The sequence below is a fragment of the Equus asinus genome, chromosome 5, assembly GCF_041296235.1.
Source record: "Equus asinus isolate D_3611 breed Donkey chromosome 5, EquAss-T2T_v2, whole genome shotgun sequence".
Taxonomy (NCBI): domain Eukaryota; kingdom Metazoa; phylum Chordata; class Mammalia; order Perissodactyla; family Equidae; genus Equus; species Equus asinus.
In genome coordinates this window covers 18270295-18295316 of record NC_091794.1, presented here as the reverse complement: position 1 = coordinate 18295316, position 25022 = coordinate 18270295, and the positions used below count along the sequence as shown (strand labels likewise).

Sequence of the window (25022 nt, the reverse complement as noted above, 5' to 3'; positions counted from 1 at the left end):
TCAGAAGTGCTCTGCTGCCACATTTGAAGTAGTGAACACCTTTCCTATTTAGGCAAGGTTTTGTTTTCTTTGATTCTAACAGTTCAATAGATTGGTAGTTAGGAGCCTTCCTTTAGCTTTCCAGAAGGTGGTGGTATGGCACAAGTTTTTGGTTTCTCTTACCCAAGCTGACTCACCACTGCCAAGGTTGTGAGTGTGTGCATTAAAAAAAAGCAAAGGGTGGGGGGTTAAGGACAGGGGGATAGGTGTGTACTTAGCACTTGGGGCTTTGGATGTGCCCATGGCCTGGTAGGGGGCACTTAAGTGGAGGGTCCCAGAGGTCCAGAAGTGGGTCCTCTTGCCTTCCAGTGCAGGCAGCAAAAGTTGCTTTCCTTCAGTTCTCTTTGTCTGCCTACTTCCCTTTCCCTTGCATCCCCCCAGTTACTGCAGTTTCTCTTCAGAGAGCAACTGGTGCCTCCAGCTGCAGGAGGCATGGCCAGGTGGATCCCCATTCACACCTTCACTCTCCACCTCCTCTGTCGGAAAGGACATGCTGCTTGCTGTGGACTGGCTGCTGCCTTCCTGCCATCATTGCAGAAAACCAGAAACCTGCCAGATCCACCACCACTTCTTTTGTTCCACCGCCTCCTCCATGGTCCAATCCACCCCCTTTCAGGTGCACAGATGTATGGATCTCTCAAGTGTCTTGGTACCGTATACGGAAGTGCTTTTTTTTTTTTTTGGTTATGGATGTGCAATTAGTTGTAAGTCAAAAGAGAGAGAAAAAGGGAACTCTTGCCACCAAGATGCTGACGTCACTCTGGGCTTAGTTTTTCCTTACTACTATAATTATTTTGTCTGTTTTGAAAACTAGTATCATATACTCATTTTGGGATCTTGAAGGGAGGCAACCATTTCCTCTTCAGGTCTATAAAAAATGTTAAGCGCTCTTTCTTAAATTTTATCCACAGACTCCAGAAGTTAAGCAAATGTGGTAAACTCAGGGTAAGTGTGCTGTCCAAAGTGTATATCCAATAAATAGCCAAATAATTCCTGAAAGCAGGCCTAAAAACTGCATCCTATATCTACTTTGATATAGGTTTCATAATTTGTATTTAACTTCTCAAGACACAAAAATCCTATTTTTGTGGGAGGAGTATGGTCCTTTTCTAGATACCCAGAAGTTAACACTGGTAGAGAAGAGCTTCTTCTAATTAAAATGCTGTGCTAAATTTTTGACATTTTCAGTCTTGGACCCCAGCTAAGACTTGCTAAATGAAGATTATAATGTAGTTTTGGCTGAATGTATAACAAAGAGCTTTACCCAATCTTTCTACATCTAAGTGCCATGTCAGAGGCTTGTTAGGGATAATGATTTGTGGTAAGGCTGCAGGGTTCATGGTAGTTTTGAATTCATTTTTGTGCAAACAGTGTGAAGACAAGCTGTTATATCTCTACCAGCCAGATAGATGTTGAAAGGAGGTTATTAGTTACTATTCTGACTGGACCATATCATTTTGAACATAGTCACAGCTAGCCCAGTTCAACCACAAGTAGTAAATGTTTCTGCTTTTAAAATATTGCCTCCCCAAAATTTGAGCTGACAAAAATAACATCTGATGCTGCAAAAATAACAATGTCAGTCATGTACCATTTTACTACACATCCCAGCTCTAGCACTACTCTTGTTATTCTTGTCTCTTTGCTTGTCATTCTCCCAGATAGTCTGTAAGCTCCTTGAGGGTAGAAATCATGCATTGTTCATCTTGGTATCCCCAGAGGGTAACTTAATGCCTGAAAAAAGTAGGTTCTCATATTTTTTGATTGAATTAAAAAAAAATTAGAGGCCAGCCCTGTGGCCGAGTGGTTAAGTTCACATGCTCTGCTTTGGCGGCCCAGGGTTTTACTGGTTCAGATTCTGAATGCAGACATGGAAACACTCATCAGGCCATGCTGAGGCAGCATCCCATATAGCACAACCAGAAGGACCTACAACTAGAATATACAGCTATGGGGAGAAGAAGAAGCAAAAAAAAAAAAAAAAAGAAGGAAAGAAAGAAAGAAAAAGGAGATTGGCAATAGGTGTTAGCTCAGGTGCCAATCTTGAAAAAAAAATTAAAAGGCTACAGCTAAAGACACAATCAGCCAGCACTTCCTAGAATGAGTCTGGATAGACTGTGGATATCAGCTTTATTCTTCACATTTAAATCTCTAGATAATTCTATATGCTAACTGGTCAGAACTATCAAGGAGGAAATAAAACTTTTAGTATTCTCTTTCTTGGAAGGTATTGAGAAGATTACACAGATCTTTTATAGATGTTATTTAATTGAATTATGTCACCTCCTGTGATCTCTTTTGGGAAACTCCAAATAGACTGTAACTTCAGTAGAGGTAAATAACATACGTATTTTGCTAACTATTTTATCTGTGCCAACAGTGATGCCTGATGCCTAGTAGGTATTTAATATATTATTGTTGAATTATTCACTGAGCCTGTTTGTTGGTTTACACCCCATCTCTTTCTCAAAATGTAATGGGGAACCTTACATAAATGGATACAAATAGAAATAAATGTATTTAAAAATGGGATAAGGGGAAAATGTACAAAGAATAAGTTGGAACAAGGGATAAGACAAGTATACAAAAATACATGAAATATGGTCTTGTATAGTTGTTAGACATGGGCTTCTTTCTTAGTCTGCACTTTATAGATGTGAAAAGACCAAGCCAAAACAAAAACCCAAACCAGTAACACTCTTGCAGATGCTTTTAACTTACAGAAGCTCTGCCCATACTGCCTAAACCTTTCAGTATGTCCCAGCTGGCATTCAGCAGACCATACCTGTATCTGTGTTGAGGGCTCTTTCCCACAGAACTGCAGAAAGCAGATGGAAGTGCTGAGAAGTTAACACCCCAGAGCAGCCTCAACCAAAGACTCACAATAGATGATGTACAAATATCCCTACTCTCCCGCCTCTTGGACGTGACCATTCTTAGACGTGTTTTTGATCATTTCCCAGAATCTCTCTGTGGGATTAAGCTTCAGTAGCCCACTTGGGTAGCCTTTTCATTTCCTTCCATTCTCTGTATTACCTCATCGCTTCTTTTCCAGTGTTCCCTGCCCTTCCCAAATAACCTGCTTTTCCTCTAATCCTTGTCTCAGAATGTGTTGCTTGGAAAAGACAAAATACTATAGACATATAAATCAGAATGACAAATAGGACAAGGATAAAATAAGCCATATTGTCAGGAAGAACACTTTTCTGAAAAGAAGCTTCTTCATGGGTACTCCTAAAGTGGGCAGTGGGAGATGTATAAAACATCTTTGATGATATTGATCAGTCAATGTCCCTCCATAATCATGATGACTTTTCAGTCTGAAAAGAAGCTGAGGAAGGAATAAGAACATTATTTAGTCCAGTTGCATAAGCTGAAAGCAAATCTCCCTCCTCTTTCTTCCAGATTTTCTTTAAATTAAGATTAGGAATATTCTATCTTTAGTCACTGGACTACCACTCCATTTCCAGCCCAGTCCTCATCTACTTTCATCACTTTGGTTTTACTCATTAGAAGGCTGCTGTTCATTAGCTATTTTGTTACAGCTTTGGCTGACACACTGCTCACTTTCCAAGTCTCTCCACACATTTCGTGTCACACATTTTCCTTGTAAATTTACCTTTTAGAATAAAAGTTGTCATGCGTGATCCTTTTGGAGATGAGCAGCCTTTCTTTTGTTTTCTCCTGGGGGAAGAAAATAAATAAAAAAGGAAAGGATGATACGCTGACCCATTGAATACTTAAGCCAGACACTTCAATAATGTACCTAGAAGTTTTAATCAGGAGTCTGATGGACAGTGCTAGGCCATTGTGTACTTTCTGCTCTTGGACACTACTAGTTGTCATGTCTCCTAAGCATCTGCCATACAATCCTGGCAAGTAACTGTGCTTAACCTTTTCTATACCCCTGTTTCTTTTCCCATCCCCTAAATATTCAATAAAAACAGGGAAACAAAATTCCAGGGAAGAAATAGTTAACAGAATGAAGTGAGAGATTCAGGCCAAGCTTAGACAACTGAAAATAAGCAGATTGTGTCATAGTTGGTCTAGTTATTTTAGCTTCTTTGACAGCTTGTTCAGAGCACCGTAGTCTAGCTGTGATTAATTGTTTGGCTATCACTTGCTAATATGGCAGGGTAAAAAAAAGGGGGGAGGGAATCCACTGTGCTGCTGCAGATTAGGCATTTCATATAGACGTAGCAAAACTTGGGTCTATAGACTGAAAATGAAATATATTGCGGAATAATTAAGTGGTGAGTAATCAGTGCAAACCACCAGTGTGGAAAATTCAGCATTTCTCAGAACTTACCACCCTCTCTCCTCTCCCTTCCCCAGCAATCCTCCTTTTCACACGTCTGAATACGTGCTATCTTTGGTAGGTACCAAAGCTGTCAGTTTGTTTATATATGGTGAACACTATAGCTAAATGTTAATGGAGAAACAACAGTTGCCTCTATCTAATTTAGGTAAGGCAGTATCATTCTGGATCTTAGAAAAGAGTAGATTAAAAGAATATAGGTCCCTGGGGGTGGAGGTCAGCACAGAGTTGGAGAGCAGGAGGACTATTATAGAGGATTTTATTAATAATAAACATTCACCGAAAACTCATTTAGTCCTAAACTCACTACTAAGCCCCCTTTATGCTATTCCTTGTTTAATCCTCCAATAATTTTGAGGTAAGAACTACAGTCGTCCCTCCTTTACAAATGAGGGAATGGAGGCAGAGAGATTAGTTGTCAGAGAATAAATGATAGACTTGGAATTTTTACACAGATAAACTGATTCCAGAACCAACAGTCTCAAAGGAGCCCTAAAACTCAGGGAGCCACGTGAATGTGCTCATTACAAAATGAGAGAAGAGCGAGAGGAATCTAGAAATCTTCAGTAGCTGTGTCTGAGGAAAGAAAGATCTTGTGTTCCAACACTTTCAGAATTTCCAACATTACCGAAGAAGAGATTTCCTAGGAACACAAGGATGATGAATATTGGATCAGGATTGGCTTGGGTCTAGGCATTGAAGTCTGATATTCAAGAAAACATTATATATCAACTATGTAAAAAAAATAATATTGTAGGTACTTGTTTAGTGTCTTATGAATGGATTTCCTAGATGTTGTTAGCAACTTAAAAATAGTTTAAGAGACCAGGTCTGGTGTCTTCCTTAACGCTGGTTTGTTTCTGAGTTGCAGACTCACTTCTAGGAAGGTATGAAAATAAGAAGCAGGGCTAGGCACCTTGACTGTGCTTACTGAACACAAGGCAGTAAGCTGGTTGCTTTTCATGAGGTTTCGCGTTAAATTTACTTAAAAGGTTGTCTCAAATCTCAACTTTAATTTGTCCATGTTGGTAAGAACAGAACAACAAGTGTTTTTTGCTGCATAATCCGGGTAGCTGTACAGGAGATGAAGAAGAACTGATTGATTAGTATTTCTGAATGGAACACTATTGAACAATGAGCAGAGACCATTTTTGTAAGTCCATGGATGGGGGGAAATAGGTTAATTTATGTGTTGTAATTTTTACAGATGCTTTAAAGGAAAAAAAAGAAAGGTTTGAGAAATGCTACATGTACTTTTCTTCTCTTAGATACTTGCAATGCATATTTACATATAAAAGTCCTGAAAAATCCTTCAGTAAAGAAATACTACAAATTTTGTTTAACCCTCTATTTCCCAAACATATTTGACCTGAGGAATCTATTTTTTCAGAGAGGGCCTTTTAATATCCAACTAGTGAAACTTAGATCCCATTTTGGGAAAGATTTCTATGGTTAAATCACTTCATTTTAGAGATAAAGAAATTAAGAGGTAATTCATATATATAGATATAAATATAAATAGAGATATAAATATAAATATTTATTGAGTCCTCACCATCTGCTAGGCAGCATTCTAGGCCCTTGTTAATGACAAAGATGACCGCCCTTATAGAGATTGGTGTTCCTCATGATAGGTTGTCTTCTCTAGCCAGTATTGGCAGAACAGAACCACCTCATTGATAACCAACAGACTTCGGTCTGTGACTTTCAGAGTCTTCCCAAGAATCAAACTAATCTTTCAAAGAGATTAAAAACTGAAGGGAACATATGATATCCTTTCAAATCAGAGACTTCATTTAATGAAGGCTGTATCAGAATGAGATATGACTCAGATATAAAATTACATTTGTTTAGTCCAACACAGCCTAATAAATCACAGTTACATTTGATAAATATTTATCTTGTTTTAATCGCCATATAGTGTGTTTCGGTGGTCTCATCTCTCTAAATGGTTCACTTCAATATTTATTAGATAAGATTTCCATTTCTAAAGTAATCTATACATCTTTGTTTTACTTTTATAATTCAAATTTATTTTGCCTACTTCTGCAAGATTTAATAAAGATTATGTTTTGATCTCTGATTTTGAAATATAAATTCCTCCATTTTCACAATTAAATCATTACTAAATAAAATAACTTTGGTATTGATGTCCTGTAGGAAGACAAGGCATTCATTATTGCTGACTTTGGAAGTTCTTAAAGGTGAAATGATTTTGTGGTAGTTATATCTCCCAATTTTAAAAAATTATATAATGTGATCATTTGGAAAAAATGTAATCAACAATAATACTTTCTATTACATTTTTGACACAATTCCCAGGTTTTAATTAGTAAATGGTAGATGAAAATACTACATTTCAAGGACTGTCATCATTCTAGGAGTCTAAGTAAAGAGCATATTAAGGTTTGGGTTCTGAGGCACTTTTGAATTCCAATCCATTTGAGAATTTTATTGTTATTTTGTAATGAAATATGTTGAGTTTTCATTATTTCTAGAGCACTAATCTGTGTTAGAAATATCTAGAAAATGAATAGCCATTGTGAAATGAAGCCAGATTATTGGACATCACAGGCTTTGCATTAGATGAATAAGCTCTCTGAGGACAAATTCTGAATCAACTTTACATTCTTACAGAGCTGGGCATTTTGTATGAAGAGATTTAATAAATATTTGCCGAATGAATGAATAAATGAATTATTTAGCCAATAAACGCAATAGAGAATACTGTCCGCCTTTAATAGCCCTTCTCCAAATTTGCAGAATTGCAAGTATACAAAGTTCAGAATTACAAGTTTAGGATATGAGATTCATTTGTTACTTGAATTACCTGGTTCAGAGAAAAGTAGCTAATGATGTTGAGGAACACTTTGTCATAACTACAGAAAATAGCTGTTTCTGTTCCAGAGGCAATGCCTGAGAAGATCTCAGAAGTACCATTTCATTCATTCAAGCGTTGTTCTAGGTGCTGTGGATACAGTAGTAAACAAACAAATCCCTGCCTCGAAGAGTTTATGGAGTTTAAATAAAATATCATGTTGTAAAAAGTGTTATGAACAAAAATAAAGTGAACTAAGGGAGACAGTGAAGGGGCAGCATATCTAAAATAAGATACTTAGAGAAGGATTTTTTGATAAATTATATGAATTGAGATCTGAAGAAAGTAAAGAAGCAAGCCATTCAAGATACCTGGGCAGAGCTTTCCAGGGAGAGAAAATAGTGGGTAAAATTGCCTTGAAGCAGAAGGCAAAGACTAGCAAAGAGGCCAGTGTGTCTGGAAGAGAGTAAGTGAAAGAAAATTAATAGGAGATAGCATCAGAGAGAGGTAGCAAGAGGTGGACAATGTGGGACTTCGTCTGAAATGGGAAACCAATGGGTACTTTTAAATAGAGGGACAAGACCTGACATACTTTTAAAGGATTACTCTGGTTGCTGAATGGAGAAGAGACTCTGGGCTAGGGAATCCGGTGTGGAAGGAGATGCCAGCTGGGGTTATTGCAATAATCCAGACAAATAAAATAATGTCTGGGATCAGGTCTGTAGGTATGGTGGTTGTAAGAAGTAGTTGGTTTGGGGATGTATTTTGAGAGAAAAGACAACATGATCTTTGCATGGGTTGAATGCAGGTGTAAAAGAAAGGTACAACTCAAGAATCACGCCATGGTTTTTCACATGAGCTATTAGAATAATGGAAATATTATCTAGGGAGATGGAAAAAACTAGGGAAGGATCAGGTTGAGTGGTGGCAGGGGTCGAAATGAAGAGTTGTGTTTGGAGCATGTTACTTTTGAATTCCCTGTTAGACAACCATGTAGAGATGTCAGTTAGGCAGCTGTAAGATTCTGGATGAAGGAAGAAGTGTTGTGTGCACATATACATCTGGGATCCATTAGGTAGCATTTAAAGCCAAAAGACTGGATGAGATTACCTGTGGATTAAGAATAGAGAGAAGAGAGGAGTAGCGTAGCACCAGGTCCTAAGTCACGGGTAATTAGCACACTGAGAATGATGAAATTTAATTAACATGAAACAATGAGGACTACAGCAAAAGCAGGTAACACTAGAGAAACAAAATATAATTTTTGCTTTTTGAGAACCAAGACATGATCAAGCTAATGACATAATTTTTTTCCCAAAGGAAGGCATTGGGATCACCTTTCAAGGTCTGACCAAGCCAATTGGTCTATAACTCTATTTCCTTGGAAGTTCTACCTATACAGGGTCTTTCTTAACTTTTTCCCTGCATTTGAGTCCCAAGAATTTTCAAGAAGTAAAATATTAGCTTTTCTGGAGATATTGAAGCTATGGAAAACACTGGATCCAAAATCAGACGTGAGGTAGCCCTTAAGGCAGCCTATCAATCATGATTAAGTTTGAGGAACTTGGCCCCTGATTGTTCAGCTTCCTCTTGAGGAGGTAAGAGTCTTGGCTGCTGGTAGAGTGAAGAAACCCCAGGCTCCATCACATCTTCCTCATAAGGCACTGAATGCCTTCCTTTGTATATTCGATAGGGCGAAACAAGTCTTCTCTGACTTCTCTCCTCTGCTCCTACAGGATAGGAGGCACTGTGAAAATCACATATAGCCCAAAGTATTAATTCTAACTATACCCTAGCTTTATTAAGAAAGAACATGAGAAAACAAGCTGTCAGAATCTAGTTGAACATAAGGAAGACTGTCTTGACAACAAGGGTTGTTACCATACTGAAATACATTATCATTTTCTAAAAATGTTAAACACTTGAAGAGGTTGTAGGGCTCTATTTTTTTTCTACGTGTCTTTCTAAATCACAAGTATTTCTAGTCTAGAAGTGTTTTAGGTGTAATTTGGTTTGAAGGGCAGTGGCCATTCTAAATTAATATCTTCCAAGGTCTCATCCAGTGCATGATTTTATTATTTTGTTTCCTTGGGTAGTTTAACCTCATTTACTTTTGATGTGGCAGAAGCTTTTCCCCCTTTCATCGTATTTTCCAGATGACTGTGCAACCATTAGAGAGATGCACGGTATAAAGAATAAGAATAAGGAGGGAAAAAAACACAGCAAAGAAAGTACACAAGAGAATAACCAAGTTAAACAAATAGGTTTTGTTTCATGTTATGAAAATCAAACAGCTATCTCTTTATTACAGTAGGTGGGGAGGATAGGGGTCTCTGTGGAAAATTACCTGTCCTCTGATCTCTTAAATCCAGACACAATTATCCAGAGTCACTTTTTTTCCTGGGGGGCAGGGAGTTTGTTACAGTATAAAGGAAAATAAAGTTACAATTGCTAAAGTACTTAGGGACCAAAATATGCAAATGTTACCATGGGCAGTTTGGAAGTATTCTCAGAATGTAGTAGGATATCTCACAGTGCATCATGGATGAGATAATGGTGCTGTTCTATCTGATTATGAACCACAGCTCGTCAAAGACAGATATATATTATGGAGAAAAGATTCCATTACTTGAGACAAATGGAAATGGCTAAAAGGATTGCCTTCCAGGATTTCAGACACTTTAATCCACCTCAAATTTGTGAAATTTACTTGCAAAAGAAACATTCCTTAAGGCAGATTCCCATTGTTGCTTGCTCTCGTTATATATGGTTTTATTAGTTAAAAATAAGAGCTATTCTAACCCTGTGGTTTTCTCCTTCTCTTTTAAAGAAGATTGTTTTTGCCAGAGTCTCTAAGAAGGTTTTTTTCTGCCCCATTACTTACTGCATCTATGTTCCCCTAAAAACTTACAAAGAATTAATAACAAATATTTACTGTGTTTGCTGTACCTCAAATTTTAGTTTTCATTCACTTTTCTGTGAGAGAGAGAGAGAGAGAGAGAGAGAGGGAGACTAGAATAAAGAGAGAGGTTACTTGAGCTTGTCTTCAATACTGTTACTTCATGTGCAGCTGCAGGATTCCAATATCAAAAGTATTTCACATAACTCTGAGGTGCAAGCCTCCCTAGAAGTCATCAAGAGGCTTCATTTTACAGATAAAGAATCCAGGGCCTGGACATTTTGGGTGACACTACCCATTAACAGCAGAGCTCGCATCTTACACTCACCCTCCCCGATCTTCAATCAATCTCAGTCCTTCCCTCCACCCCAGCTCAAATCTAAAGGTTCTTCCTCTATTAAGGGAAACATAAATCAAATATAAATGACTATAAAGTGCAGAAATATTAAAAGGGAGGAAAAATGAAGGGCAAGTACAAGTACAATTTAAAAGTTATCAAGTTCTGCTTATTTTTTCCATATTTAATATTTTTAACTCTTTTTATGAAGAAAAACAAAATGAAAAAAGAAAGCTGAGTATAATTAATAAGTTGAACTTATTTATCAGTGGTTTTAGGATATATTGCTTACCACAGTAGAATATTTTGAAAACAAGTGGAAAGTTCTTTGAAAAATAGATGAGAAAGTCACTTGATAAGCTAAGATTAATGCAGGAATATCTATAATTTCATGACTACCATCAGTGTGTAAGGCCATAGAATAACCACAAGGGGACATGATGATTTTTGCTTTTTTCCTTACTATTGAGTAAATGGTGTTCACACTAGCTTGTACCAAACAGAAAATTTCTGATAAAGAAACAATTGTCACCACTTTTTCATCCACTTATGTTACTTTGTAGCTAAGGTTGAAATGCCTTCTGAAGTGCCGGGTGGCATACCTGACATTTAGCCCGTCTTAGGATCATGGACTGTAGAATGACTGTTTGTGTAAAATAATAAGAAGCTTCCTCCCTAGCTCCCAAACTGTGTTAGCTTGGCTATCTCCAGGGGGCCATGCCCAAGCTTGCCCATGCCTCCTATGGGCCAGTGCAGCAAGTTCTTTCCTATAGCATCAAGCAGGCATACTGCCTCAATGCCCTCAGCTCATCAAGAGGTACTTGCGGTACAAGTGGGCTCATCCCCACTCTACATAAAAGAAACAAATTTTGATGAAGCTACTTGTAGAAAGAGACCTCTTGACAAGATGCCTTTTTTTTCTTTACTTCAACTCTGGAGTTCTATGAGTGTCCATTCTGTAAATCCACTGAAGATAAGAGCCTTTCCGGCCACTAATTTTGAAATTTTAAACTTAAAATTTTCCTGATTTATTTTTCACAAACTAGTTAAGAAAACAATCTGCCATTATTTGGAATCTGAGAATCTTTGGCCCTGTACCATAGTGGATGGATTGGAAAGCCAATTATGTCAGAAATGCATACATTTTAGTTTATAATTTTGTTGAATATTTAAATTAATTTTATGGTAAATTAATTTTACCATTAATTCCTGAAGAGTTAAGAAACTCAGCAAAAAGTTCAAATATCTTTAGGAAATAGTGTTCATGACTGTTTCCCTTGCTAGGTTTTTTCAAAGTTAGCCAGCTATTTCATGACTCTGGGTCATTTAAAGTGCTTTCTTTCAGAAGAGTGTAAAACCAACTACTATATCACATTTCTTTATGTAAAATAAATGTGTCTGAACTAAATTAATTATTTATTCATTGTGCTAAAAAGTAAGGGATTCATTTTCTTTCTTCCTTTTTTATGAAAAAAATTAATAATGTGTGATATTGTATTAAAATTTCATCCACTATTATTTGCTTTAGACAGAGAAAGGCAAGCTATAGCCCATGGACCAAATCTGACCCACTGCTTGTTTTGCTCATAAAGTATTATTGGCATACAGCTTTATTGATTCATTTATATATTATCCATGGCTAGTTCTGTGCTCCCACAGCAGAACTGAGTAGTTGGGACAGAGACCTTATGGCCTGCAAAGTCAAAAATATTTACTTTCTGAACTTTTACCAAAAAAATTTCTCCATCACAGCCCTGAGCTGTGATTCAATGGGAAGACAAGTTTCTAGAAACCCCCCCAGTATTTTCTGGTCAAAAATCCTGTTCAAAAAGTGTTATTCTTGGGGCTTGCCCCTTGGCCAAGTGGTTAAGTTCATGCCCTCTGCTTCAGTGGCCAGGAGTTTTGTGGGTCCAGATTCTGGGCATGGACATGGCACTGCTCATCAAGCCATGCTGAGGTGGTGTCCCACATAGCAAAACCAGAGGTACTCACAACTAGAATATACAACTATGTGGTGGGGGGGCTTTGGGGAGAAGAAGAAGAAAAAAAAGAAAATTGACAACAGATGTTAGCTCAGGTGCCAATCTTTAAAAAAAGAAGTTATTCTTGATATTTCATAAGCAGAGGAATCTTAAGACTTTCAAAGGCCCTCATATATGTAAAGAAGCATTTTCTCTTGAATCCAGCATTGTTATGCAGAGTCAGCTTGCACATCTTAAAAAAAAGAAGGATTTTATAATGTGACTTTTATCTTTATTTCCATGAGGGTGTGTTATTTACCTGCAGCTGTTTTTCCATCACCTTTTCTATTCCTGCCATAGCATTTGAACAAGTTATTTGTGGGGTGTGTGTGTGTGTGTGAAACTGCCCATAAGGTGAAAAACATTTTTTCTTAATTTTGAATGCATTGCTCTCTTCACTTTACCCTGAACACTATCCTTATTTTTAATCCTTGGCGGGACATTTTAATAAGACATCATTCAAGATTTCACTGTTATTACTATGTGCTATCATCTTCTATTTTACTCTTCTCTTCAATTCACAGCCACTTGCTTTTTCCAAGTCACACTTGGTCTTCCCCTTACAGTGATGTTTATCCTTTTCATACTTAATTCCACTTGAGTAGAAAAGAGAACACATAATAATCCAGGTCTGTGAGCAAACTGCACTGCAGTTTTCTTGGACTTCAGAAAAATTTTTCTCTTAATTTGTCTCTGGAGCATTGACTTTTATTAACCTATTGTAAACAAACTTTTTCTATTGGAAAGAAATCTAGAACTAAGTGCAATATTGGCCACTTCAATAATATTAATCATTGTTAATATCAAGCCAGTGCCACCTGGACCTGTTACAGGATAATCAGACACTAGTGATAAGCTAAGGAATGATGTAGGCAAACAGGAAACAATCATCTACATTAGAGAAGTTGTGCTGAATCTGACATATGGTAAATGAAGTGGCAAAATCTATAGCGGTAATCAGGGAAACACACTTACAAATGTCCCAAATAGAGGATTATCAGCTTCTTGAGGGCATGAAGCTAATATATCAATTCCTTCTGATTCTCTTAGTAGTGAACTAAGTTCCCTTAGTAAGAATGCAATAAATGCTGAGTTGACGGATGGAAATCTTGTAGGACCTTAAGGCTTTCTCAGTAGCTGAACAACAGAAATTAAAAGTTATTCAAGTCTTCGGTACGTGTTGTTGGACACTCACTCATTCCCTTTCCCACCACTGTGATCACCTTGCCTGTTGAATTGTAAGTAAGGGAAAGTAAATGATCATTGATTTTTCTAATCTTTAACAATATAAACTCAGAGAAATTGAGCGATCTTAAATTCACCTTCTTATAAAAGTGCATAGCATTTTAGGTAAAATCAATTATGGAGCAAGAAAAATATAATGTAGAAGATGAGAATATGAAATATATTTGAAATCATAGTAAACATCTACTAAAGAGTAGAAAGTTCCATGTGGCCACCAGTCTAACATATTTCATTGCACTGGCACGTGAGTCATATAGTGTACATTTCATGGACATCCAAAGTTAGGCCACTAGAGCAACAAGAGAAATAGGTGGTATGTTTGTACACAAGAGTTTCAGTCACCCCATGGAAACATTCATTTTACAGCATCTGCCCCCATAGTAGTTCTGACCCTTGCGATAGAGGAATGAACACATTTTCGTTTTCCGGAGTCTCCTACTCAATTTACTTCCAACTTTCAATTAAATTAGTAATAACTACCAGGTGCCAGACACCATGCCTTAGGCACAACTGCAGATTACAAAGATCCATTCGTTCATTCAAGAAATATCTATTAAGTATCTCTCATATGTAATTTGCCAGGGTCAAATAAGAGAAATGAAAGTCCCTATTCTCAAGTAGCATGTTAACCAAGTTGAAGAAATAAAACAAATGCACCAAGAATTGTAGTACAAGACAACATGTGATAAACATTATTCAAATATCATAACTGATAAATGTCAAAAAACCTGAAAGAAAGAAATCACCTCTAGCAGTCCTGAAGGAGATGGCGCTTAAACTGTGTTTTAAAGAAAGTGTGCAAATTGAACAGATATAGATGTGGGGAATAGAAACTGGCATTCCAGGCAAAGGCGATGGCATCAGCAAGGACATGAACCTGAACGTGTGTTAATGGAACCAAGTTTATTCAGGAAAAGTGGCAAAGGTGAAAGTGTATTCATGAGTCAGTTTGCATGTTGGGAAACGGTACAGGTGAGGGAAGAAATAAAACTGAGGAAAATGTAAGGTAGGGCCAGATCAGGGAGCACTTTGAATGGCAGACTTAGGTGTTTGGTCTTCCAGAGGCAATGAAAGCCAATGGAAGATTTTTAAGCGAGAGATTTAATTTCATAAATTAATTTGGCAGCACTTTTTAGGAGAGTAAAGGGGAAAGAGATGCCATTCACAGGACTGGCTGGTATGTTAACAGACTAGTGAAATACAGAGCTAATAAGATGAGGCCAGCACCGTGGAGAGACTTAAGAGAAGAGAAAGACACTCGAATAAAGAGTTAGTTCAAGTAAGTGACTCTAAGAATCCTCATTTAATCCATTTGCTATTCATTTAAATGTGCTGGCAAGTGTGAGGAGAGGTAGAGAACATGTGGCAAGAGAGTCCATAAGATAAGAAAGAATTTATCTGAGGATGGTAGGAAATTTTTTACTTGGTTAAAAAATGTTTTGCCACAATGAAATATTCATTTTTCTAATTTTTAAAATGCTTTTTGATATAATGTTTGTTGAATTTAATATCACCATATATATGCATATTATATACATGTAATATATACATGCATATGTATATACACACACACACACATATAATTTTGGTCTCTAATGAATTTGCTTACTACCACATTTTTTTTACTAAGTTAGTGTGTTAGCTTAGGTTGCTATAACAAAGTACTACAGACTGAGTAGCTTATAAACAACAGAAATTTATTTCTCACCGTTCCGGAGGCTGGAAGCCCTCGATCAGGGTGCCAGCATGGCTGGGTTCTGGTGAGAACCCTCTTCTGAGTTTGCCAACTTCTAGTATCCCAACATTGTGGAAAGAGGGTGAAAGAGCTTTCTGGGCCCCCTTTTACAAGGGCACTAATCCCATTCATGCGGGCGCCACCCTTACGATCTAATTAACTTCCAAAGGCCCCACTTCCCACAACATCACATTGGGGGTTAAGATTTTAGCACATGAACTTGGGAACAACATAAACATTTAGTCCATTTCAGTGTTGAGGAAAATAAAGTATTCGTTTTCTGTAACCAACTGTGTTTAGTTAATATTTATTATCTATTGCACATTATGATGGTGGTGGTTTGACTATCAACCTAAATAAGTGATGATTGAAAGTGTATAGATCTGTGTTTGTCAAAGAAGTGTTAGATTTGATGAAGTACCTTCTGAGTCAGCCTTGATAGTTTGCCATACATTAGTTCTAATAAAAACGGCACAGTTCAAGCTGAAGTTCCTCTACTAAACACCAACTTTACAGTCCCAATGAATCTCTCCTCCTTGGTACCTTATTCCTCTTTGCCTCATCTTCTTAAACACAATCAGTTCACTTACATCACATTTTTTTTTTTTGGAGGAAGATTAGCCCTGAACTAACATCTGCTGCCAAACCTCCCCTTTTTGCTGAGGAAGACTGGCCCTGAGCTAACATCCGTGCCCATCTTCCTCTACTTTATATGTGGGATGCCTGCCACAGCATGGCTTGCAAGCAGTGCCATGTCAGCACCCAGGATCCAAACCAGCGAACCCTGGGCCACCAAAGCAGAACGTGCAAACTTAACCGCTGTGCCACCGGACTGGACCCTGAATCACATTTTAACACATAATGTAAAGAGAAAGTGTGACTCTATTGTGCCCAGGTTTTAATTGGAGAAAAATGAAGACTGCTTCTTTGTCCTGGGGCCTTGCTCTCAGCAACGTCTTCCTTCTGCCTTGGCACTCTCTATCTCATTAGCTATTCACCCCTCTTTTGGGTGACTTTTAGCTGTCTTCAGAAAGTTTTAGTAATGTGCAGACAGCTCTCTTCGTTGATTCTTCTGCCTGGATTAAAGGTCCCTTCCTTCCCACGGATACTACCATAGCTGACTGTCAGGGGCCCATTGATGCCCCTGCATATCCTAAACAGGGTGTGGAAAAATAGTTTTCCTAGCATTTAACTAAAATATGATTAGGCTTTACTTGACTAGAAAGATAAATTTAAACAAAAACAAAATCAAAATATAAGGGCAATGAGTGGATTTAAAGAACAAAGTTTTCAAATCTGAATGATTAGCTAAAAATAGACTTAGCTTGGCTTGGCTTAGGAAGTTGTTGATTTCCCTCATCTCACATATAAGAGAATTTACTGTGGAGGAATACACAGTTGACTGAGACACTCAAACAGCTACCCAAGGTTCATTTGGTTTAACAACAAGGATTTTGATCTTCAGGCTCTCTCGGAACCTATAGTACATTTTTATCTATGGGCAGAGATTCCAGCATTATCTCTTTCACTCCAGATTCGGCGGAAATTCATGTTCTTTGCCTGGTCTTGACTTTATTGATCTTTACTTCCTTAACACCAAACTATCTGCTCTCCTATTTTTCTCTATACTTGGAAACCCTGACTCATTGCTCTTTTTCCCATTTGATTTATCTAACCTGATGGTGGCGCTGGTGGGACTCTATGGGGTAGCCATAACTAACCAATATGTGGTTCCTACCCTCAGAGTGCTTATAATCTAATGGAAGGAATCACTGCATATTTACAATTATTGGTTTATTATCTTTCTGATCATGCCATTTTAGTGTCTTCTCTGAATAGCCTCTATGTCCTTGTTCATTTGCAAAGAAACAATTGACATTCTTTGTCCAACTAATCATTAGGTCTTTCTTGGCTCAGGTTACCAGCTCTTAATACTTCTCCAGTTGTCTTTGCTGAATCTGCCCTTAGTTACCGCTAGTGGTGTGACTGTCCAGCATCCCATAACCATATATGTACAGTATCAAAATTATTTTACGCTTAGACTCTGGGTCTCAGAGGAAATAAGGAGAATCAAAATTTTCCATGGAAAGAAGACAAAGGTCATAAAATGGAGAGTCATGGAATTACTGACCAAACTTTAATATGCCTATATATTAAAGTAAATATTAGGCACTTTTGCAGAGAGAGAGAAAAATGTCACAATATGAAATTGAACCAACAATAAAAAGGAAATGTTATTCCTACTAGTTTTTAAATATTGTTCCCTTTCTACCACAGTCAAAACCTTCACTTATTGCCTACTAAAGCAGCCTGAAAAATATGCTAAGTTTTATTTTTGATTTGTCATTTCTAACCCAGAGGTTGATAGTCCTTTGACCTATCCTTTTGAGGACTGCTTTTATTTTCTATTTTATTCTAAATATTCTATTTCCATTCCATACATATTCTGAGAGGCCATAAGCCACAGCACCTTTTATGCAAATCAAATAAAAATATACAGGGTGTTTGGTTTGTTTTTATTTTCAAAAGTTGACTCATGTGCTCCCTGCTGCAAATAGTCTGCATGTGCAGATGCTTGAAAATGCAGTTCTTTGACCTCGGTGTCCTAGCTCCAGCGGGCATATGTTCCTTTGAAGGCAGGGCCACGTATCTCTCTTTTCGTTTAACAATAAGTAACCACAGGGAGGAGTTCTTTCAGGACACAGTATTGCTCCTACATTTTGGCACCTGCATTTTGAAGACTTCGTTTGCCTAGTTACATTAAAGAATCAACACAAGCGTTTTTTATTGTAGTTCCTTTGGACACTTACTGAATTTCATGGACGTTATTAGTACGCAGATACTTTAACACCCACATTTATTACTATTTATGGTTCATTCATTGATTTAAGATTCTGTAGCCAACTCTCCCACCCTCTTTGCTACACATAGCTAATGTTTCTCTGTGCTCAAAGTATTGGAAATGCCTATTTTTAATCCCTACTCTAGAAGAGAACTCTCAGATAGTTAACTCACAGGATATACAATAAAGTATGGTGGTAAGAGCACGGTTTGGGGAGTAAAAGAGGTGGAGCTGTAAACTCACTGTGACCTTGGGAAAGCTATTCAACCTCTCCAGTTCCTTCCTCAATAGCACCACCTCACACATTTATTATTTATGTTAAATGAGATAATGCTTTCAAAACACTCAGTACAGGGCCTGGTACATGTTAGATGTTTAATACAGAATAACTATACTTATTATTAGCTGTCCTGGTGGTCAAGTGGTTAAGATTCGGTGCTGTTACCACCATGACCCTAGTTCATTTCCTGGTCAGGGAACCACACCACCCAACCATTGGTTGTTATACTGTGGAGCTATGTGTTGTTGTGTTGCTATGATGTTGAAAGCTATGCCACTGGTATTTCAAATGCCAGCAAGGTCACCCATGGTGGACAGGTTTCAGCAGAGCTTCCAGACTAAGAGAGACTAGGAATAAGGACCTGGCAATCCACTTTCAAAGAACCTGGTCATGAAAACCCCATGTACAGCTGTGGAGCATTGTCTTATATATATATATATATACCGGGAGGTGAGAGGCTGGCACAAAGAGACCAGGCAGGGCTCCTCTCTGCTGTATACAGGATCGCTAGGAATCTGAATCAACTCAACAGCACTAACGGAAATACTTATTATTAATCACAGCCAGCATCATAGTGCAAAAACATGCTCCCCATGGCCCTTCTTACTATCTGAAATATCTCCTTTATAATAACTCTTAGGCTTAAGACACTTCCTCTAGAAAGGCATTGAATAGTAATACAACATCACCCAACAATGTGGTGTAATTTGTTAGACTAGCTGATTTTACCTCACTTTTGAACATGGCCACAAAAAGCAGAGAACCATTTTGATAAAGAGATGATGTTGAAGGATATAGAGAGTCTAGAACACAGAGTTCTCTCTATAAGAGAACAGGATTTGGAGGAAGTATAGCAACTGAGTCCTGGACACTCAGCAAGGCCAGGGTGCCTGGAGTACAGACTTACTTTCCTTCCTGTTTTCTACTCCCCCTATTTCTCTGGAAATCCATACATGCACAGTCATGCTTTCCATAACAACAGGGATATATTCTGAGAAATGTGTCACTATGTGATTTTTGTCATTCTATGAACATCGTAGAGTTTACTGAAGGGGAACAAAATTTGTCACCCTAAAATCTGTGTCTTTAACATAAAGATTATTTTAGATTGATTATTTTTAAGAAACAAAAGACTCAAAGTTTTCCTTGTTGCCTCCCCCTTAACTGCTTGAAAGAATTCAGATTAGAAATTTGTCTCAGGAAGCAAGCTATCACATGAACTAGGTAGTAAACAGGGAGAAACCTAGAAAAGCCTGTTTGTTGAGCTCCCCTCTGTGTTCTTCTGTTTCTGTATGCCCAAACACTTGTTTTCCAAACATTTGCTCCTTTTCACCTACCTGTGAATTGCCTTCCTTCCCTTTGAAGTCCCTGACTCTCCCTACCTCCAACATCTTCTTTTGTCTTTAGCTGAGAATGGTATTTAAGGCAAGGACTTTGGCCATTTTGCTGAGTTTTTTGGTTTTCCTAGATTTCTGTCATATATACATATTAAATTTTTGTTTGTTTTTCTCCTGTTAATCTATCCCAGCTAGGAGAACCTAGGAGGGTAGAGGAAAATTTCTTCCTCCCCTACAGTACTTACACAAATCTAGATGGTACAGCCTACTACACACGTAGGCTGTATGATACTAATCTTATGGGATCACCATTATATACGTGGTCTGTTGTTAACCGAAACATCATTATGCAGCACAGGTCTGTAGTTCTGCCTAATCCAAAATACTCTCATTTGAAAAGAGGAGACCTGATGTTTCTAAATTACAGTAAAGTTTATTCAATGTATTGACAACAATAATCACTTTGAATTTTAACAATACCTGTAAATATGTATACAGTACATTAACATTAATAGATATTATTTTCATTTTATAGATAAATAAAGGTCAGAGAATTACCTGCCAAGTTCCCATAAGTAGTAAACTTTGGACAACAAAGGCCCTAAAATTAGAAATACTTGACTCTAATTCTGGCTCAGTCACACACCTGCAATATAATCCAGGGACGGTGAAACTGGGCCTCAGTAGTCTCTCACTGCAAAAAATTGATAGCATAGCTTTTCCCTTGCAGGGTTTTTATGAAATCATACATAAGGAAGTACAAGATTGTGTATGGAAATATGTAGCACAGTGCATGACATATTGTGCTTGTTCAACAAATGCCACTTTCCATCTGTCTGATGCTAAATTCCATACTTTTCTTGCTGTCCCAAAGGAAGATGCACCACCATTATTGCATCATTTATACTCTAAGTTGAGAAAAGAGCTGGGCCTCTTACACCCCTCACCCAGATCCTGGATTCCCTGTCTCCTTTCCTCTGTCCATCCATCTATCCATCCTACTTACACCTTCATTTATTCGTTCATTCATTGATTAATTTGCTATTTACCAAACTACATTACATTCTTCTTTCTTTAACTTATTTTTTCAGTTAAGTCACTTAACGTTTTTAAAAAGTGGTTATGAGCATGAAAAGATTCATATTTTCAAAGTCTTGGGCTTCCAATCATTACCAGAATGTTTGGCTGCTACTATGTACTCCCTGTACAAAGCTGATCCTTCTTGAAAATGTCAGAAGAAACAGACAACATACCAATGGATATTTCTGCTTTCTACACTTATTAAGAAATGTAACCCATCTAAACGGGGATGTGTAATAGGCAGGGCATGTTTGACTGAAGAATACACCTAAATTTCAATAGTTTAACACAATACACATGCCTGGATAGGAATTCAGGTGAGCAGAAAAAGTCTACTCCAAGTGGTCATTAAGGAACCAGGTTCCTTCCATCTTGTTATTCCACCATCCCATAGAGCCATGCAATCATAAAGATCCAGTCAGAGAGTAGCAAAAAGCAATCATGGAGGAGACACCCCACATTTTATAATAGGCTTCGTCTGAGAGTGATCCATATGACACTTGCTCATATCTATTAGCAAGGTCTAGTCATATAGATACATGTATTTCTGAAGGGAGGTGCCTAGCCACAATGCTATTACTGGAGGAGAAAACATCATAGAATTCAATGGACGCTGAGAGATCACTGCCACAGTGTATGAAGGAGAAGCTGTATTTCAATTGTATTTTTGTTTACTCTAACACAACAACTTGGTAGTCTACTGATACTTATCCCCTTTTGCTGAAGAATCCCTCAGGAATAGTAATTAAAATTCTGCCTGTTCCCAAATGAATAACATGTTATTTGGGAGTGTGGGTGGCATCAGTTGTAGAAGGGGGGGTGTGATCTTTCTTATTGTAATTTTAAATAACAGACCCAATTTAGTGCAGCGCTAGCAAAGTATTCAATTAAAATCATATTATTAAAATAAAAATTAATGTTCTGTTGCTGAACTGCTTGGTTGAGTGCACCAATTAAAAGTTTTCTTATCTTCCCAACTCCCTCTCCAATCTCCTTGGGCAAGAGAAGAGACATACACACAAACACACACACACAACTTTCTGACTAAATAAATTGTAGCTAAAGATAAACTTTGTCCCTGAACTACTGTAATCTTACAATTACCTATGACATTTGAGACATGTATAATACGGCAAATAAAATTTTAAAATGCAAATATTGTATTAAAACAAACACAGCTTCTACCTTCTCCAACTTCAAACTTCTTTAAAAATTAGATTTAACCTTAACTTCCTTCTCTTCCTCTCCTTATCTTCTTAAAATGATTTGAGAAGTCACCAGGAATAGATGAAGAAATGCGGAAAAAGTCAGGATGACGATTTTTATCCTGAATTGAGAAAATCTTAGATTTAACAAGATGTGGCCTCTGATTTTAAATTCAGCTTTTGTTCTCCTTCAAGTAGCCCATAGACCACCAAAGGCATCATCCTGGGACCCAGTGACTTAAGAAAGACCCTAGATGCGCTAGGTAAATCTTCCATACTTAGTTTTACCACTATGAAACAGTATTTTTCTCCATTAACCCTTTATTACAAGTCACGTTCTTATGGAAGTGTGTGTAGACTTACCTGAAACAAAGTCACATGTATCCAAGAAGAAAAACATCCCAGGTTTCGTGCAGCCTCAGAAGCCCGCCTCTTAGTCAGCCATTTTAGGAAGATATGGATAAGTACCCACCCTGGCAAGTCTGTCTGGATGGAGAGGTGTGGAGTTTCCAGGGGGCTGAAGGCAGGGGCAACCTCCCCCTGCCACACCCTGGAGAAGGAGCCAACGTGCTGGCTCCCAGGGTACCGGACAGTGGCTGAGCGGCCGCTCTGGAGGGCCTCCTCTTCCGACTGGGGGTTATCAAGGGGTAGCACCTCCATAGATGTGTTAAAGAGCGTGGTGTCTGGGTGCTCAGTGTTCCTGCTGCGGAAGAAAAACAGCTCGAGACACAGCTCCTGGAAGAAGCGGAAGCCCATGAGGTCCCCAGCAGGGTGCGTGAAGGCCCAGAAGGAATCCTCACGCAGGTAGGCCTTCTCCAGGGCCAAGTGCTCGTCCTCACCTTGCAGGCGGGTTTACGTGCTCCTTCTGCAGCACCTGCTTCTCAGAGTCCCTGTTCTTCAGTTTCTGAATCTTGCCCACCAGCAAGCGAGGAGCACCCACGTGCTGGAAGAGGGTCAGCATGAAGCAGCTGGGCAGGTTGGCCGTCTGCTGGTCCCAGTGCTTCACATCCTTCTTGGGATTGCATACCTTCACCTACAGAATATGGTCCAGGAGCTAGTCGAGGGACTTGTCACGGTAGAACAGGAGGAGGGACTCCACAATCAGGCTCAGGTCCAGCGACTTGAACATCTTCCCAATGAAGCCCAGCTGAGAGAACTCCAGGCTCACTGTCCTCTGAGGCTTGTTGGAGAGCAAAGTTCTTCACGGTGCTTGGGTAGTTGGCCAAGGCTACAGGGTCGTCCTCCAGCCACAGGAGTAGATGACTTCGGACTGCACACACATCCTGAGGAAGCAGGAATTAAGGTTCTCTTGCTATTTTCTCCTTTAAAATTTTCTTCTCCACTCTTTTCTGCAGGATATTTCATATTTAAGGCCCCTTGATATCACTTATATATAAATGTGCTCTACTCGTTGCCTTTCACCTCTTGACAACCCTACCGCAGGGGGTGTGCTCCAGCGTTCATCCACCTGAGGCAGTTTCTTTCAGATCTCTTTGTAGATATAAGAAACATAGGATCTTGTGAAGCAACAAGTTTTCCAGTTTGATCTAGCTGCCGTTTCCCATCTTCCCTGAACCATTTGATCTTTTAGGAAGTTAGCCTTTCTATTCTGATGGAAAATTCTGCCAAGCTTATCAGTAAAGCTTTGTGTTCAGGTGAACAGCCATGGGACCCGGATTATTTGGGCAACGCTCTGTACAGCAGTGGGGATACTGGGATGATCACAGCATCCTGTCGAGTTGGAGACCAGCTTTCACATTTGTGTGCGTTTGCATGTGGGATTGATACAGGTTTTGTGAACTGTGCTGAAATCAAGTCTCCTTCGTTTTAGAAGAACTCTGGGTCCTTTAAAATGGCCAGAATGGTAACAGTTTGAAGTGTTTTTAAAGTGCGGTAAGTGGAGTCATAACTAATATCAGTTTCTAAATTAATCTCATTTGACATGCCTCTGTGATGGGGTAACAGAGGGTGAGGGTAGTTATTAAAATTTTTTTAAATGGCAGATGCAGGCAGCTATCAGGAATGGTCTCGTCACATCACAGTTTAGAAAAAAGCAGTACCATCATAAGAAATTCTGTGTGGAAAGAACCAATGATACTATTCATAAACACAGGTGCAACACACACATACTCACCATTTATACAAACCCAACACATACACACCTGGATACAAAGACACCTGCGGGCAAAGCTACACCAAACGCCCATATACTCCAATTAGAAAGAAATTGGAAAAGAAAACTAAGCAGAGGCCGGGGACTCTCTGGGTAGTCTTGAAGCCATATTTTGAAGCTGCTTCATTCTTCCACACTTTTAAAATTGCGCACACATCTCCTGAATCATGGTTTTCATTGAAGCAACCACCTGGAGAACATAGACCCTCATTCTAGAAAACTCATACATTTGCTGCAAAAGTGTGGCAAGATTGAGAGCCATAAAGACTTGCTTGGGATTATGACTTGAAATGCCCGCAAGACAAATGAATTTAGGGAAGAAGTTTCTTGTCTCCGGAAACCATTCCTATGGTTGATCACTGGTCTCACATCAAGACACATTCTCTGTCATCTCTGCAGAAGGAACGTGCATCTGATCCTAATGAGTCTCAGTTTGTATTTTCCTGGATCTGTTTCCTGATACGCTTACTAAGAAGAGGTTCTCTGACACTTGAAGGCAGTTCGTGATGAAGTCCCAATCCAGTTATTTCAAGGAGGAACAGTCTTTGTAACAGGAAGCTGCCAGGCCACCAGGGGCCAAGAATGTTTCCTGGTCAGTCTCCCTGTCACCACAGGACACCTCTCAGTTCCTAAACAAGCTTACCCATCCCTAACGACTGTCATCAACAACATTCTGTTTCTCTATTTGGCCAT

The 25022-nt window shown here is 38.6% G+C and overlaps 1 pseudogene; it reads right to left on the bottom strand.

Moving 5' to 3' along the window:
- Window positions 1-420: 420 nt before the first annotated feature.
- Window positions 421-25022, bottom strand: part of LOC123285435 (alpha-1,3-mannosyl-glycoprotein 4-beta-N-acetylglucosaminyltransferase B-like) — a 48846-nt pseudogene continuing 24244 nt past the window's right edge.